This window comes from Lissotriton vulgaris, chromosome 9 (assembly GCF_964263255.1).
Source record: "Lissotriton vulgaris chromosome 9, aLisVul1.2, whole genome shotgun sequence".
Taxonomy (NCBI): domain Eukaryota; kingdom Metazoa; phylum Chordata; class Amphibia; order Caudata; family Salamandridae; genus Lissotriton; species Lissotriton vulgaris.
Window position 1 is genome coordinate 1,138,679,679 of NC_141697.1, and position 16,671 is coordinate 1,138,696,349.

Below are 16,671 nucleotides of genomic sequence, written 5' to 3' on the forward strand. Positions count from 1 at the left end.
TTATTTTAACTCACTGAAATAATTCCTTAAAGTTAATGTACAAAAACATCAAACTATTTAAATAAATAAATAATCAAAATAAGGATTGAAACTATCACAACTATTTAACACAAATATCACATAAAATGATATTATTTACAATTATAATTTAATAAAAACTATATTTTACAATGGTGTTAAAAACAACACTAAAAGAATATACTTACTTTTGATATTTATGTTCACAAGATCTTTCATATGATGATATTCCTTCAGCCATACAATTTTCATTGCAATGTTTTTGGGGGGTTTCTGTCCAAACACCAGGTGAGGTCTAACTATCTTTGAAATGGGGGAGCAGAGAGTGCTGTTAGTGGTGATTCAAAAACTAGTTGCAGGAGTGAAGAGGTTATTAGAAAGGTAACTGAAACGTTTGTCTCCCCAGTGAGGTTCCTTCTATTCTTGAATATGGCTGGCAGCATCTTGTAATCTGTAGATGTTGTATGTTGTCTTGCTAGTGGAGCAGTCCAAGGTGAAGAGGGGGCCTAGGGTATAGGGTTGCAGGGTTAATGTGTGTCATGTGTGTGGGATTCTGAGACATGTGTAACATGTTTCCAAATTCCCTTCCATTCAGCATTCTGAAAACAGGCTGTGATGCTGTCATGTCCACTGTGATTAGGGCCTGACTGGTGGTGGCGGCAAAAAAGGGCTCTTCCCTAGGGTCAGCTAATTTTTGCCTGTGACAGGGGAGGGCTCTTTGAAGTCCACCTCAAGTGTCAATGAAATATGCCAGCAGACCTGTCAAGCAGGTCTTGACACGCCAGAAGGATCTACATTGTATTCTGGGTGACAGTGGTCCTTACTAAACAATCATTCCATAAAATGATGTCCAAATGGTACTCTGTCACAATCCCCACAAGTTACCTGGTTCTTGCGGAGAGATCTCGCAGAGACAACATGAGCTATCGCTCCCGTGCCCACCCTATCAAAATCTGGAACCTTTAACAAACTAGGACTAAGATGGAAATGGGGAAAGTAGCCAATAAAAGGACAGGATGGCGTCAAGGAGACCAGAGGAGACGTCCTTCAGTATTGTGTTACCGTGGACACCAGCTGGCCAGGGAGACATGAGAAGATCATTACTGACAGCCCAGACAACCCTTTCTGACACTGACATACACTCATGCGGAAGTTCAGGTTTACCTCATATCTGGACATATGATGCCTCCTATTATAAAGCATAAGCGCTCCTGCGCAATCAAAGGTAGGTATCAAACAATAAGCGCTCCAGCGCGTAAGGCAATGTCACAAGAAAGAAAAGGAACAGCGCACCTGCGCAATCAAAGGTAGGTATCAAACAATAAGCGCTCCAGCGCGTAAGGCAATGTCTCGTGAGAACAAAGGAATAGCGCTCACGCGCAGTTAATGATAAGAAAAAAAATGAGGCAAAAGCTAGTCTCAATAGGCAGCCCTCTTGCAAGAGTACTAGAACTAAATAACAGTACAAAATAAGTAGGCAAGCGCTTCGAGGTTGGGAAGCTACTTACAGTGCAGGACAGTGAAGAGCTCCAGTGCACCAATCCTTTGCCAGCAGGGCAGGCGCACAGAACTGAGGGAATTCACGGTGAGCAGGCTAAGGCAAGCGCTCCTGCGCTGACTCGGTGGCTGAAAACAGGTGCCCCAGCGCGGAGGCAGCAGGAGACGGAACACAGAGCAGGGAGAAATGGCTGCGGTGCTGCGCGGCTCTAGAAATCCTTTGTGTGCTTTGTGAAACAGGCGTCGTACTGGCGTCAATCCAAAGCGCCGATCCGGAGGAAAGCCGCTGCTAATATGCGGATTCCCCCGGAAGCACTTGTGATGCGGTCAGCGGTTCCGGCCAGGAGAGCTGAACCGCTGACTGCCAGGAAACCCCAGAAGTGAAAGGCTCACCTCCGCATGAGCGTAGATTCCACCCCCTAACAGGCATACTGATAACCCGAGGTACGGGGGCAACAAGCGCAACATGACATACTCAAAGTAAAAAATAAATTAAAAAATAATTAAAAACAGAGAAGCAGTGGGTGCTTATTTCAAGCACATGCTTGGTGCTGTCTTATAAATGATATACAGAAGTGATAAATCATGATCAGTCTGTGTAACAATAGAACAAGAATAGAGTAGAACAAGAATCGCACAGACCGTGAAAGTAATAGAATCCATAGGGTCCGTGTTTGAAGTCAACAACATTTTGATCCCTGTAAGAATCTCTGGATCATCATCAAGACTTGAGAGGATAGAGACGCCTGAAGAAGGAAAAATAATTGAATGTCTCTTACTTCCTTAGTGGCTTGTGCATATCAGACTTGGAGCTGGACCATAGAGCCCGGACACATAATGCCAGGAAGTGGTTGTTAGATGTCTTTTACTCTCAAGAAGGCGGGTGCCAAACACACTTGGAGGGCTAGGAGCAAATGGTGCCAAAAAAATAACCAGTGGAGTGGCCAGATTCAAATCCAAGAATACACACGTCTGTAGTATCCTGGATCAAATGTGGTTCATGCCATGCTAGTGGAATTCTCCCTGAATGATTTAATATGGAATGCTGGGAGTCAGAGGCTACAGTTGAGAAGGGCTGAGCAGCATGCTGGCTGCTGCTGGTGGGGTTGAACTACTGGATTTGCAACTACTACAATAAATACTCCTGAAACACTACAACCAGCCTGGAGTCAGTTACTACATTTTTATGGCGACGAGGATTGTCAAGCAGATCACCTATTCCCGACTCTGCTGCTGCCTTTCTGGGCTTTGCATCATTCCTGACTGCTTGCTCAGCAGTCACTTTTCTGATAGATACATCTGCCAGTGGATTCCTCACCTTGTGAATATCCCCCTGCATAAGCAACGTTCGGAAAATTCTTTTGTAGCACGCCGGCGTGGACGACGTCATAGGAGCACGGCATCGCACGCGACTCCGTCTGACGTCACCGACTCCTTATTAGGCCTACATCGACGTGATGACATCAGTTCCCTTTTTTCCGCGTCGTCGACGCTAACGGTTTCTTGGGATCTTCTATTGTGCGGATAGTAACTTTGTTACTATTGTGAACTTTTGTTCTGTATCTGTTTGGAGTGCTGTCTTCCGTCGAAGATGTAATCAAAGAAGACAGGATTCAAGCCATGCGACTCGTGTGCCAGGATGATGTCCATTACTGATCCTCTTGGTGACTGTTTTTGGTGTCTAGGCTTGGATCACAAGGGCAAGGGTAGTCGTTCCTGTTCGAAGATGAACCCAAAGGCTCTTCGAGAACGAGAGGCGAAACTCCTTCTTGCCAAGATTAAGGGTAAGGATACCAAGAGGACTTCGAGGTCAAGATCAAGACGATCGAGGTCAAAGTCGAAGTCGAGGTCGCGGTCGATGTCGAGGTTGGAGTCGGCTTCGAAGTCGGCTTCGGGGCATGCTTCGGGTTCCTCGAAGAAGCATAAGAGGAAGAAGCACAGTTCGAGACACCATTCCGGCAGGGAGTCGGACTCGAAAAAGAAATCATCTTTTCGAAGGCATCAAAAGAGTATGATATCTCACTCTCCAGCTCGTAAGCCTGAAGGTGAAGCCTCGCCTTTACAGTCTCGGGAGCCAACACCGAATCCGGAATTGAATCCGTCTCCGGAGCGGTACCAGTCTTCGGTGCACGATGAAGAGGAAGTTGAGGCTCCTCAGGTTTCAGCGACTCCGGTACACCAACCCGAGGAACAGGAGGAGTTGAATCCGGTACAGCCTCCTCAGGGGCAACCAGTGGGTTCGTACCCTCAGTTTCCTAGTCCAGGTCAGGACCCTTCGCATTTTCTAAACGCCATGTATGGCGTATATGCGAGAGCAATGTACCCCTCTGGTGCACCGGCTGGTCCCCTGGGTCCCTTGTCATTTAATCCGGGCGTGCCTCAAGCTTATGCTCCGGCACCATTCTTGCTGTTTATGCCGGCCCTGATTCCACCGTGGCATAGCTCGGCTCCACCAAGGTCATTGACTCCGTACACAGCGTTGCCGGCTCCGGAGCGACCTCGGGATCAAAATCGAGGTTCGACGCCGGCCCAGACTCCGGAGTCGTTACCGGATCCGACGGCGTCGATTCGGATGGAGTGGTCGAGGTGTACAGCGCAGGGCCTTATGGAGGAGAGAAATTATGAGGAACCTGAGGTTGAAGAAGGTGAACTTCAGGATCCGCAGGGTTACTTTGAAGAGGTGAAGGATGCAAGTGGTTTGGAACTTTCACCGGAATGGGAGTTGCCCGTTGTATCTGATACTCCTTCTAAGGATGTGGCTCCTTACCATGTGGTGATTAAAAAAGCTTCAGAACTCTTAAATGTGACTGTTCCATCTGTGGAGTACAAGTCTAACATCCTTACGGAGGTTCTCCATTCTCCGTCCTCTGTGGTTGAGCCAACTCTACCATTTACTGATGCTCTAACTGAACCCATATTGGAAGTCTGGAAGAGGCCCCTTACTGCGCCTGCGGTGTCAAAATAAGTTGCTATACGCAATAGGGTGGCACCTGGAGATCCTGAATTCTTGTCTATTAATCCTCTGCCAGAGAGTTTGGTGGTCCAGGCTGCTTGCTCAAAGAAACCAGCAGGTGCTTTTCCCCAGGTTCCTGGAGATAAAGACTCTAAAAAGCAAGATCAAAATGCGAAAAAGGTGTTTTCGTCAAGTAGTATGGCCCTAAAATCCACGAATGCTACTTGTCTGCTAGGCAGATATGTTCATGCATTGATGGACACAGTGAAGCAGCTATCATCTAAGCTTCCTGAGGAGGATAGGAAGAACTTTAGTGAAGTGGTATCGAAACGCAGGCTGCAGCTCGTCAGGTCATACAAAGGTGAATGGACACGGCGGATTCAGTTGCTAGGATCATGGGGTCTTCGGTTGCCACTAGAAGAGCTGCTTGGTTAAAGATTTCCGAGTTTTCAGCTGATGTTCAGGCTGCTCTGATGGATTTGCCTTTTGATGGCACAGGCCTTTTCGGAAAGAAAGCAGATGCTGCTTTGGAAAGGTTTAAAGATAGCAGAGCGACAGCAAGGTCCTTGGGTCTGCAGACTAGAGGCACTTTCACCAAGAAGTACAAGGGATATCGCCAACCACAGGATATGCTGGAGGGCAATTTGGGAAAGGCAGCACGAGACCTGAAATCCCAGGTACGCTTCTGGACCTCCCTGCCTCTGTCTGTGGCGGGCAGAGTCGCCATCTCCAAAATGGTGGTACTACCAAGACTACTCTACTTCTTCACTAATCTGCCTGTCCTTGTGCCAGCCCCCTTTTCAAGTCACTAAACACGATGTTGACGGAACTGGTGTGGGGTGCGGGCAGAACGCGAATAAGCTTGGCAAAATTACAACTTCCTACGGGTAGGGGCGGCCTGGGGTTGCCTGATCTGATGGCATACGGATATGCATGTCAGCTACAATGGCTGGCATACGGGCTGGCGGGCCGGAACCTCCAAGAACTAGATATGACGGAGTCCGACAGACAACGGGGGGACATACACCGGTTGTTACTTCCAAAAGCTAGGATACCCGACTCAGCGCCACCACTGCTTAGGTTGGCGCTCACACACTGGAAAAAGGCCGTACGCTACACGAACAGACATACATCCTATGCACCCTCAATTCCATTGCTGGGCATCCCGTTGGGAACGGGTTTACTGTTGAAACGGAAACTACGTCCTTGGACTGACGCTGGAGTCACACAGGTCGGGGACTTCTTCTCGGATAGCAGACTCATGACAAACGCAGACTTCCTCAGGCTACTCCAGGCGCCTGCGGCACTGTTTCTAACGCATGCGCAAGTTACACATTATATAACAGCGCAGTGGGCGGAAGGCGGTCTGGAACCAGACACTAACACACTGACCGTTATGCTATATCTGATGGGAATAGGTAGCCACCTAACGAAATGGCTGACGCACGGCATCAGAGCCGGCAGAACTAATCCACTGCAACCCCTTAGAATGCGTTGGGTGGAAGATGCGGGGAGGGCTCTGCATGACAAGGAATGGGAGAGGGCGCTACAATTGCCAAAGAAAATATCCTGCAACCCTAAATTTAAGTTTATACAGCTCATGATAGTCCATAGGTCATACCTGACCCCACACAGGCTGCGGCAGATGTTCCCTGATGCAACCGGAACATGCCCCAGATGTCAACACGAAGATGCGGGACTCCTACATATGTTTTAGTCCTGCCCCAAACTGTATACTTACTGGGGCGAGATTCAACACATACTGAGTGACTTAGCACCGGACAGGCCCTACACGTCCGCATTATTTGGCTTACTGGGGATAGGCCACAAAGAGAAGAAAAGAAGTGTGGCTACTAGATTTGTGGATTTAGCGTTGTTGCTGGCGAAAAGGACAATAGCCATGAATTGGAAGTCAGCTAGGCCACCAGGCGTGGAACATTGGGGCAGGGAAGTGATACGATGGGGTACAGCAGAGGGGCAGGAACTACATAGAGAAGAGCGTAGGGGACTCCGTAAACACCCCATTTCACTAGACTGGAACCAGTTGATGACAGAATTTGAGCAGGGTCTTAAGGAGCACGATGACTAGGGATATGTCTGCCAGTAACATCGGAGGGTGGGCATGGCCATGCATTGGAATGAATTGTTTGTTGGGGGGACTGCACACTTACACGATATGTTAATAGCTTCTAGCCCTGTCCGAGGAGCAGACCTTGCTGGAATCACGTGATGTCATATACTGATTGTTTACCTTTAACAGGAGAATGTAGAGGAACCCATTACTAGGTTAACATGCTTGTTACACCCGAACCATTACCTACGTGGACCAGATGAGCAGGTTGTCTCAGTGCGGATGGAGGAGGGGGAGGGTGAAGTTGTGGGATTGGGGTGTTTTTCTGAAAATGGAAAAATGTGAATGATGATTGCATACTGTATTACTCACCATCACAATGGAAATGTTTTGGTACTAAGCGATGTTATATCATGCCAGCTCTGGTGACTTGATGTGCCTAATAAAGAAATTTTCACCAAAAAAAAGAAGTACAAGGGTTTTGGAAGGTCTACGTTTCGTACCTATAAGCAGAACCAACAGCAGCAGCAGCAGCAGCAGCAGCAGCAACAAAATCCTTTGTACAAGTCCTACAGAGGTAGACAGAGGGGTCGTCCTTGTGGACTTCAAGCCTCCTCCTCCTCCACTTCCTCCTCTAATACCCACCCCCCACCTACAACAGCAAAGCAGCCCTAGATCCGCCATTCCGGGTCATGCGGGTCCTGTGGGGGGTCGGCTTACTTATTTTCTACGAGATTGGGAATCGGTTACATCAGATCTTTGGGTTCTCAATCTCGTAGAGAATGGGTATGCTCTTCCCTTTCGTGAATTCCCTCCCAAATACCCTCTTTGCCAGGGTTTTTGCTCGGAGGACCACCTGTTGCTCCTTCAGGAAGAAGTACAAATATTGTTCAAAAAGGGTGCGATAGAGGTGGTTCCAGAGCAGGAAAGGGGTCAGGGGTGCTACTCCCGGTATTTCCTAATCCCCAAGAAGGATGGCAGGCTTAGTTCAATCCTCGATCTCAGGATCTTGAACCTTTACCTGAAGCAGGAGAAGTTCAAGATGCTCACCCTTGCACAGGTTCTTCAGGCGCTGCTGGAAGAGGACTGGATGGTGTTGATCGACTTGCAGGACGTGTATTTTAACATCCCAATCCTGAAGTCGCACCAGAAGTATCTCTGTTTTACGGTGGGGTCGCAACACTACCAGTTTGTGGTCCTTCCGTTTGGTCTTACTACTGCGCCTCGAGTCTTCACCAAGGGGATGGCTGTGGTGGCTGCACATCTCAGAAGGTCAGGGATTCCGGTATTCCCTTATCTGGACGACTGGCTGATCAAAGCAGAGTCTCCAGAGATAGTTCTCCATCATTTGCAAGAGACAACTCAGTTGTTACACAAGTTGGGTTTTTTGATAAATGTACCCAAATCTCACCTGGTGCCCTCCCAGCGCAACCTGTTCATAGGTGTGGTACTGGACACAACTGTATGTCGTGCATTCCCTCCACCTCAAAGCATTCACTACATACAGGAAATTATTCCTTTATTTTACAATGGAGCGTTTGTTCCAGTCCTGAAGGTCCTTCGTTAGCTCGATCTGATGGCTTCTTGCATTCTGTTGTTCAACCATGCACGCTGGCATATGAGGGCACTCCAGTGGTGCCAACGTAGGCAGTGGTATAAACACCAAGGAGATCTCAGGGAGTCAGTGAAGATCTCCAGAGAAACTGCAGCGGATCTGTCTTGGTGGAGCGTGGAGGGCAGTCTGTCTCAAGGGAAGCCTTTCCAACTGCCTCCATCGGTGGCCACTGTAATAACGGATGCATCCACCCTAGGGTGGGGTGCTCATCTGGGGGATCTGGAGGTCAAGGGTCTTTGGTCTCCAGAGGAAAGGTTGCTTCACATCAATCTTCTAGAGTTGCGGGCGATTTGTCTAGCACTCAAGGCCTTCCTCCCTTTCCTTCGCGGTCGGTCGGTTCAGGTCCTGACGGACAACACCACCGCGATGTGGTATATCAACAAACAGGGAGGTGTAGGGTCGCAGTGTCTCTGCAGAGAGACTCTGCGCCTCTGGTCTTGGGTTCAGGACCATCAGATTTGTCTGATGGCAAATCATCTGGCCGGAGTTCTGAACGTACGTGCAGACAGTCTCAGTCGGCGGTTCTTGGCCGACCACGAGTGGAGGTTTCACCCAGAGGTGGTTTGTCACATCTTCCGGACGCGGGGAACTCCTCAGGTGGACCTGTTCGCCACTCACGAGAATGCTCACTGCCCCCTCATGTTTCCGATGCAGGGAGCTTTGGGGGATGCGTTTCAGTTGAGTTGGGACTCACAGCTCCTTTACGCATTTCCTCCCATACCCTTGATTCCTTGGGTTCTGAGGAAGATTTGTCAAGACCGGGCCCAAGTTATATTGATCGCCCCGAATTGGCCAAGAAGGGTGTGGTCTCCACCTCTCCTTGTGCCCGCCGATCCGTCTCCCTCACAGGGCAGATCTCCTCTCTCAGATGGAGGGGCAGGTTCTACACCCCCACCTCCAGACATTAGACCTTCATGCCTGGAGATTGAACGAGGCAACCTGAATTCCTTTTCTCTCCCGCACGATGTGGTGGATGTCATTTTATCGGCCAGGCGTGACTCCACTAAATCCATTTATTCTTATAGATGGTCCAAATTTGTTGTTTGGTGCGGAGAGAAGTCCATTAATCCTTTGAGGGCTTGTTTGTCAGATATACTTCTTTTTGCACTTTCTTTAGCTCAGCAAGGCTTTGCTGTGGCAACAGTTAAGGGCTATCTTTCGGCGTTGTCTGCATTTCTCTGCCTGCCGGATCAGCCATCCTTGTTTAAATCTCCCATTGTTTTGAGCTTTCTGAAGGGGCTTACAAATACATTTCCTCCTACTCCCTTTATTGTGCCTCAATGGGACTTGAATCTTGTGCTTACTTATCTAATGGGTTCTCCTTTCGAACCTTTGCATAATTGTCCCTTGAGGTTGTTGTCTTTTAAGACGGTTTTTCTGGTTGCAATTACCTCAGCAAGGAGGGTAAGTGAGCTTCAAGCTCTTAGTTCAAAGCCGCCATTCTTGACCATTCATGCTGAACGAATGGTTCTTAGGACCAGGGCTGCTTTTCTGCCTCAGGTGGTAACTCCCTTCCATCTGGGGCGCTCCATTACCCTTCCTACCTTCTATCCTCCCCCTCACCCTTCCAAGGAGGAGGAGCGGCTTCACCGTTTGGACCCTAAGAGGGCGGTAGTTTCTATCTTGATAGGACAAAGATCTATCGAGTGGATGACTAGCTGTTTGTCGGATTTGCTGGCTGCAAGAAAGGAAAGGCGGTGCACAAGCGCACACTTTCGAGATGGATAATACTATGCATCAAGATCTGCTACGCCTTTGCTGATAAGGAACCTCCAGAGGGTATAAGAGCTCACTCTACTAGAGCAAAGTCTTCTACATCTGCTTTGTCTAGAGGTGTGCTTGTTGAGGATATTTACAGAGCTGCGACTTGCGCCTCCCTCCACACTTTTGCGAAGCATTACTGCTTGGATACCGAGGTGAGGAGGGACAGCCACTTTGCGCGCTCTGTCCTTCAGGATTTTCTTGTATAGGAGAGTGGGCACCCTCCTCTGGGAGTGGGACTGCTGTGGAACTCTATTCACAAGGTGAGGAATCCACTGGTAGATGTATCTATCAGAAGAACAAGTTACTTACCTTTGGTAACGCTTTTTCTGGTAGATACAGTATCTGCCTGTGGATTCCTCACTGACCCACCCGCCTCCCCATTGTCCACTCTTCTATACCTGTATTTGTGTATTTTATGTATATTTATATTTATATATATATATTGGGTTTTTCCTACCTTGGCTACGCACTGTGTGTGTGTAATTTTGAATTGTATGTACTATGTACATTGTATATGTATATATCTACAGTCATTGGTCCGTCCGGGTGCCTCGAAGGCACGGAAAAAAGGGCGGAACTGATGTCATCACGCCGACGTAGGCCTAATAAGGAGTCGGTGACGTCAGACGGAGTCGCGCGCGATGCTGTGCTCCTATGACGTCGACCACGCCGGCGTGCTACAAAAGAATTTTCCGAACGTTGCTCACGCAGGGGGATATTCACAAGGTGAGGAATCCACAGGCAGATACTGTATCTACCAGAAAAAGCGTTACCGAAGGTAAGTAACTTGTTCTATAGACTGCTCCTTTGATTATGTTTTAGCCATCATCTGCTCCAACAGTTTAGGATATGTAACCCCAGAAAGCCCACATGCTGGTGTTCTCAAAGTATCCTCACCAGTCTCAGTAAAAATGTTCTCAAAAACCTTTCTAAGCAGAAAGGGGAATTATTAAAACGTATCTGAAGTGACTCGACTACAATAGCAAGTGATAGAGCAACTGATGATATCCTGAAAACATGGTCATCTCTTCTCCAGCAATCTCACAGAAAATGCAATGGCCTCTGTCAGAATCCCATTCAGAGGGCCACGGGACAAGCAGGAGCTACTGGGCCCAGCCCTGGAGGTGGAGGACTGAAGTCTTTTACGCCTTACCTATTATGGATCCAACCAACTGGTCCAAGTATTCTTTCAGCACTAGACTCTCAGGAATAGTGTGGTCTGAGCAGTCCAATGCTTCCAGAGTGGAGGTGGATACAGGGTGGGTGCACACAGATCCACCAATCAAAATACGCTTAGGAGCAGCAATAAATTATTGTCCAGCCAAATACTCACTTTTAGGATAAAAGAAGTATTTTATTTTACCGCTAAGAACACTAAGGGAAATACGACATTCAGAAACAACTACATAGTCTACACTAATGTTTTGTAGGCTGTTCCCAGTGACCCACACCCGCTTTGCTCTAGTGTGTGACCCACTCCCTCTTTGCTTTAGTGAGATTGGTTATTCACCATTCAGTATAGGCAACATCCAGGGTAACCTCATCTAGTAATCTGGGTCTCAAGAGTCCACTACAAATCTGTATTAATGTCAAGAGTGCTCCAGCACTGAAGCGCTATATAGCATGCAAGATTCCCCAGGGCTAACTGGGCCGAAATACCTGCAGGATCGGAGCTACCGGAGTGTGCCCCCTCTGTGGGCGCTAGAGTGGCAGCAGCTGGTTAAGGTGAGTTCAGTGCATGAGGCCTAGGTGGGCTGCGATCATCGGTCCTCAAGTACCTCACACATGGTTGTGTAACCGCAGTGACTGGAGGTTCTTTGCTGCTTCTTCTGGCAGGGTAAGTCTTCCTGCCCATCCCGCGGTGGAGGAGGGAGGTAGTACGAAGGTCCTGATGGTGATACTTTGTCCTGGTGTAGGTGTGCAGGGGTCCCCAAGGTGGCCTCACTATTCTGCCGGCAATCATCCTGACCAGGTTACACTTCTTAATTGTCCAAGTGACTCGCTCTGGCATACAGGGTCACCGTATCTGTACAAGGAGCCAACCTGATTGACACCCATCACAGCGGCACCTTCTGGCATACTGGGTTGCTGGCTCACCAGCACAAAAGGGCTACATGCCACTCCACACAGCAATCTGTTCATGGTGGCCCTTTTGGCACACAGGGCTGCTGCTCCCTCACTGCTTATAGGCTAAGGCCTGATAGGCACAGCGATGTCCATGGCTCACTTCACGGCAGTCCTCTGACTTATGAGAGTCGCCTACTTTTTCCTTCACATGGGAAACAACCCGATAAGTGCAGCAACCATCTCTTCACACCTCGCAAAAGGAGTACAATCAACAGGATTCCCCGCTGGACCTCGCTCCCTCCAACACACCCCCCTTTCGTACAGGGCACACTGGTCTTGGCAAGCTGGTAGGTGCTGTTGCTCTAGGTTCCAGGGCAGGTGGTCTCAGATTAGCTTCTCCTCCTCGCGCAACCCGACTGGCTGCTTCAAAGGTGGCAATTTTTTTGGTCTCAAGCTCCCCTTCTTATAGCCAATTTCCAGGCAATAAGTGTGATTAGAGTCTGTGTGTTTGAAGTTTATGTTGGGGGTTTACTTCTTTTTTCTCAAAGTTCTTTTTATTGAGCATTTTTTGAGAACAAAGACTTACAGTATGGTACATTACATCCGTCCCATTAGCCACGTTGAAACCATTGTAAAATTACGGTTGCCTTTTAGTCTGGGAAGTAATCATACATGTATCCACACGTTCAGTGCTCAACTTTCTGGTGTAAGAGAAATAACTGTCTGAAACCCCCAAGATACTTCCTTTTGAATAGCTCACTCCTCTGCCCTCTCTTCCTCTTGAAAGCAGTCTGTCACAGCAGGAGTGACTCCAAAGCTGATAGCCCCACAACACCAGCGACTGGAGTGACCAGTGTTCACACCTAGATAATATAGATGTCGGCCACAGTGATATGTGTTTCAAAAGGTTAGCCTCATATCAGCCCCATCTCCTTCTTGAAATGTGCCCAAGACACTTTTTTGTGACCTCACTCTGAATCAAAGAGAACCGTTTGAAGTGTACTGGAGGAGCCTGCACTGCCTTCTCCAGTCGGTCCCACCCAGCTTATAAGAATGCAGAAATACTCAAATCTGTCTGTGGGATTCCTCTACATCCTCTCCTCATGTTTCACCTTGCAGCCCTGGGTCTCCCCAAAATGGAACGCATAGTCCTCCATGTATTGTACCCTTTACAGGCACATGTACACCTAGCGGTTGTATTCCACATACACAAGCTTCATAGTATATTATCCTTCATGTACTGCACCGCTTAGAGGCACACCTGCACCCAGCACACATATTCATCATACACACACAGCACTACATCCTTTGTGTGTTGTACCACTCACAGGCACACATACACCCAGGAGATGCATTTAACATGCACACACAGAACGAATCTTTCATGTATTGTACCATACACAGGCACAAATACCCCCAGCACATTCATTTAACATGCATGGACTTCACAGTACTGCTTTATTAGTGTATTGTACCCTGCCCAGGCACACATACACCACTCATGTGCTACACAGCACTCTACACCAAACTAATGTAGGCCAAGGGGAGAGTTAAGCGCACAGCAGTGGAACTTTAAATGAGTAAGCCTGTAGGCATCACTCCAGTGACACAGGTTAAAAACTACCTGTTCACTTCTACTGATGATCACTACAAAGCATGCTGCCACCAATGCACTGGTGCTGCTTAAATCCTGGTAAGGGCAGTAGACTTTCTCCGCTAGGATGGTAGCGCTGTGGGCACCTCTCCCAGTCAAAGAAGGCCGCAATCCATGAGACAGCCCTATGTCATGGCGCACAGGAATAATAAAGTTTGCCTGTGACAACAAAAATCAGCATTACGTATCTAGCCATCAGTACAGCAGGGAAGGGGTACACATCCATTACCATGAGGGGGACTTTTCGGTCCCAAAAGCCTCCAAACTCTCTCTTACATGGCAGTCCAAATCTAAGCAAAGTATGCTCCTACTGTATTCGTTAGATTACAATTATTTTCCTCATTGTTTAAAAATCCATTTTTGTCTTTTTATAGGACACAGAAAAGCTGATAAGTGAGCTGACTTCAACGACTGAAGACGTTGCGACTATGATAGATACCATTGGGGAGAGTTTATTAAATGAAATACGGCATAGAATCGCTTCGCTTAAGGTTAAATTACACAATGAGCACTCCATAAAACTTGGAAAACTGACATCTATAGCTAATGAACTTCAAGCTCCAAGACAACTTTATTTACAAATGAAAACCCTATTAGAACATCATTCAAATTCAGTGGAGTTTCTGAAGGAGGAAAAGAAATTAAGGAATGAAATCGAAAAACTTACAAGTCACAACTTTCTACCGGACATTCCTCTTAGGGAGAATATATCAACTAACCAATATTTTGAAGAGTTGATAAAAGGACTGCACATGAAGGATTTTGTGTCCTCTAAATCAGATAGACTACTTGCAAGAACATCTGAAATATTAGGGGCATGGAGATCCGATGGCAGCCAACCGGCGACTTCACTGGATGTACTGGATGAAACTTTCTCCAGAATTATTGTGGGCTTATGTTGGAAATCAAATGATTAAGAAGATTATGTTTAGGAGTGCACCATCTTCATCCTGTAATTAATCTGGCAATAGCAATCGCTCTTCAAAGGAAAATTAGGATGTGACTGTAAACATCCCTGACATTGTAAGGGTCAAATGACTATATCTCCAAAAACGATTGTGTTGATCTAGATTTCAGTCTTATACCAGGAATGGATTGGACAAAGTTCTTCATTAAAGCATGACTCATGCATGTTTAACTTGACGCACAGCTGCAATACAGTGCCACAAGCAACATTGTATGTGGGTACATTTTAGATTTGTCAGCAAATAAATATGTATAGATTCTACATTACACCTGATAAGCGTTCGAGTTTCATTAATTTGATTTGCCTTTTTCCTACCACTCTCTTCTATACTACAATGCCTAGTTGTTAGTTGTTTAGAAATAGTAAATAATGTAAATCCTAAGGAAGCGGAGCTTCACCTAGCTACAGAATGTCTTGCAATCACACATGAAACAACAGTGATAGCTTCTTCAGCACAGATGAAATAAAACTGGAACTGTGGCCCCACAGAAACACAAATAACTAACTGTTTCACTCTAGTTGTAGTAGCTGTAAAGCGGAGATCTCTGTGTCGTAGCCTACTGTGAAATTGACTTATCAACCACTGGGCTCCTTTAGTGTGGGATATACATGTGCAACAGGATACCGCTCCCTAGCCTCCCTTTTAGTGTTGTAGGTTCTGATTTGTTTAAAATGTGGGTCAGGCAATTCATTCCATTGTCTGCCTTGGGTTGGTATCAGATTTCCAAGCAATAACCAAATCTCCAGCTTACCATTTAAACTTGGGAGAGTAAGAAAAAGTATTGCATTAACACAATAATAAACAAGAATTTGCAATGCAATAGGTCTCGCATTCGCAAGACTTTGAGCTATTGGCATTGTAAATGATAAGGCCTTTAATTCATATGCTGTGAAAAGCTGCAAGCGGTGCATAAACACACCTTGCAGGTTTTCTAAACACATAAATAAAAGGCATTGTCATTTACAATGCCAATAGCTCAACCTTTTGCAAATATGAGACATTTGTGGGACACGCGCTTTAGCTGTAAACATCGTACATTTAACCGCGGATGCCGCAATTGCTTAATAAGTAAAGAGATAGAAAAAACTTTTCTTTTTCTATTTCTTTACTTTTGAAGCAATCACGGCACCCGCAATTTAGCCTAAGATGTTTAAAGCTTAAGCGCAGGTGACACTGGAGGACAGCTTCATTTTGCAACTTAAAGGGGGCCTCCATTGCCTAGAGGCTGTTAGCTTTTTGGGGGTGCTGTGGGAATCTTACGCCATGAAGGAATTTTGGTATAGGGCTGGATGCCAGTGAATGGAGTCCTTTTGATTTGGTAAATGGAACCCAATCCCAATTGACTTGTGAGTGTGGGGACCTGATTGCCTGCTTTTGAGGACTAGATGGGAGGCCATCCTGCCTCCTTGTCAGACTGCCCTCCCCCTGGGGTGTGGTCTGCCAGCCCGCCCTGGGGGATCAGCAGAGAGTGGGGCCTAGGCTCCTACAGGCACCCTGAATGGCGGACCCTGGTGAGGAAACCCGATCGACAAAACACATCCAGCAGCCCTGAATTTACGAATGCAAGTAAAGCTTAAATTCCTAATGTTGTCTTATTGGTCCTTCTTTGAGTTTTGTACCATGAATTGTGAGGTGTGCATGAAATTGCATTGAGGGTTTTGACTTACTGCACATTTGGGTTCGGCGTTTTCACAAAAGTGTTGACTCCCCATACAGTTACCCCTTTCAACTGCAGTTAAGACCCCGGTCCCTGTTGGGCTGGGTTTCCTGTCTGTTGTTGCTGTTGTCATGCGTTTGTCCAACTACCTGATGCCTGTTGTGGTGGGGCAGCAACTGACTTTCTTCCATGGGGCTGTGTGTAAGATGTTTTCGGGATCTCCATGGCTTGGTTTTGTGGATGGGGGTTTTGCGAGGATTGGCCCATGTTTATCGACCTCTGTATGTGATATGCTTTCAGCCGGCAACAGTCGGCCATGCATCCCATTCTGTGGTAATAGTAATAATCTCTATGGTCTCGATACTGTCATCCTCCCAGACTTCTGCCATTATAGTTAGGTTGAAACC

At 47.1% G+C, this 16,671-nt stretch overlaps 1 pseudogene; it reads left to right on the forward strand.

The window, feature by feature from the left end:
- Nucleotides 1–14,635, forward strand: part of LOC147692917 (E3 ubiquitin-protein ligase TRIM63-like) — a 160,714-nt pseudogene extending 146,079 nt beyond the window's left edge.
- Nucleotides 14,636–16,671: the final 2,036 nt, after the last annotated feature.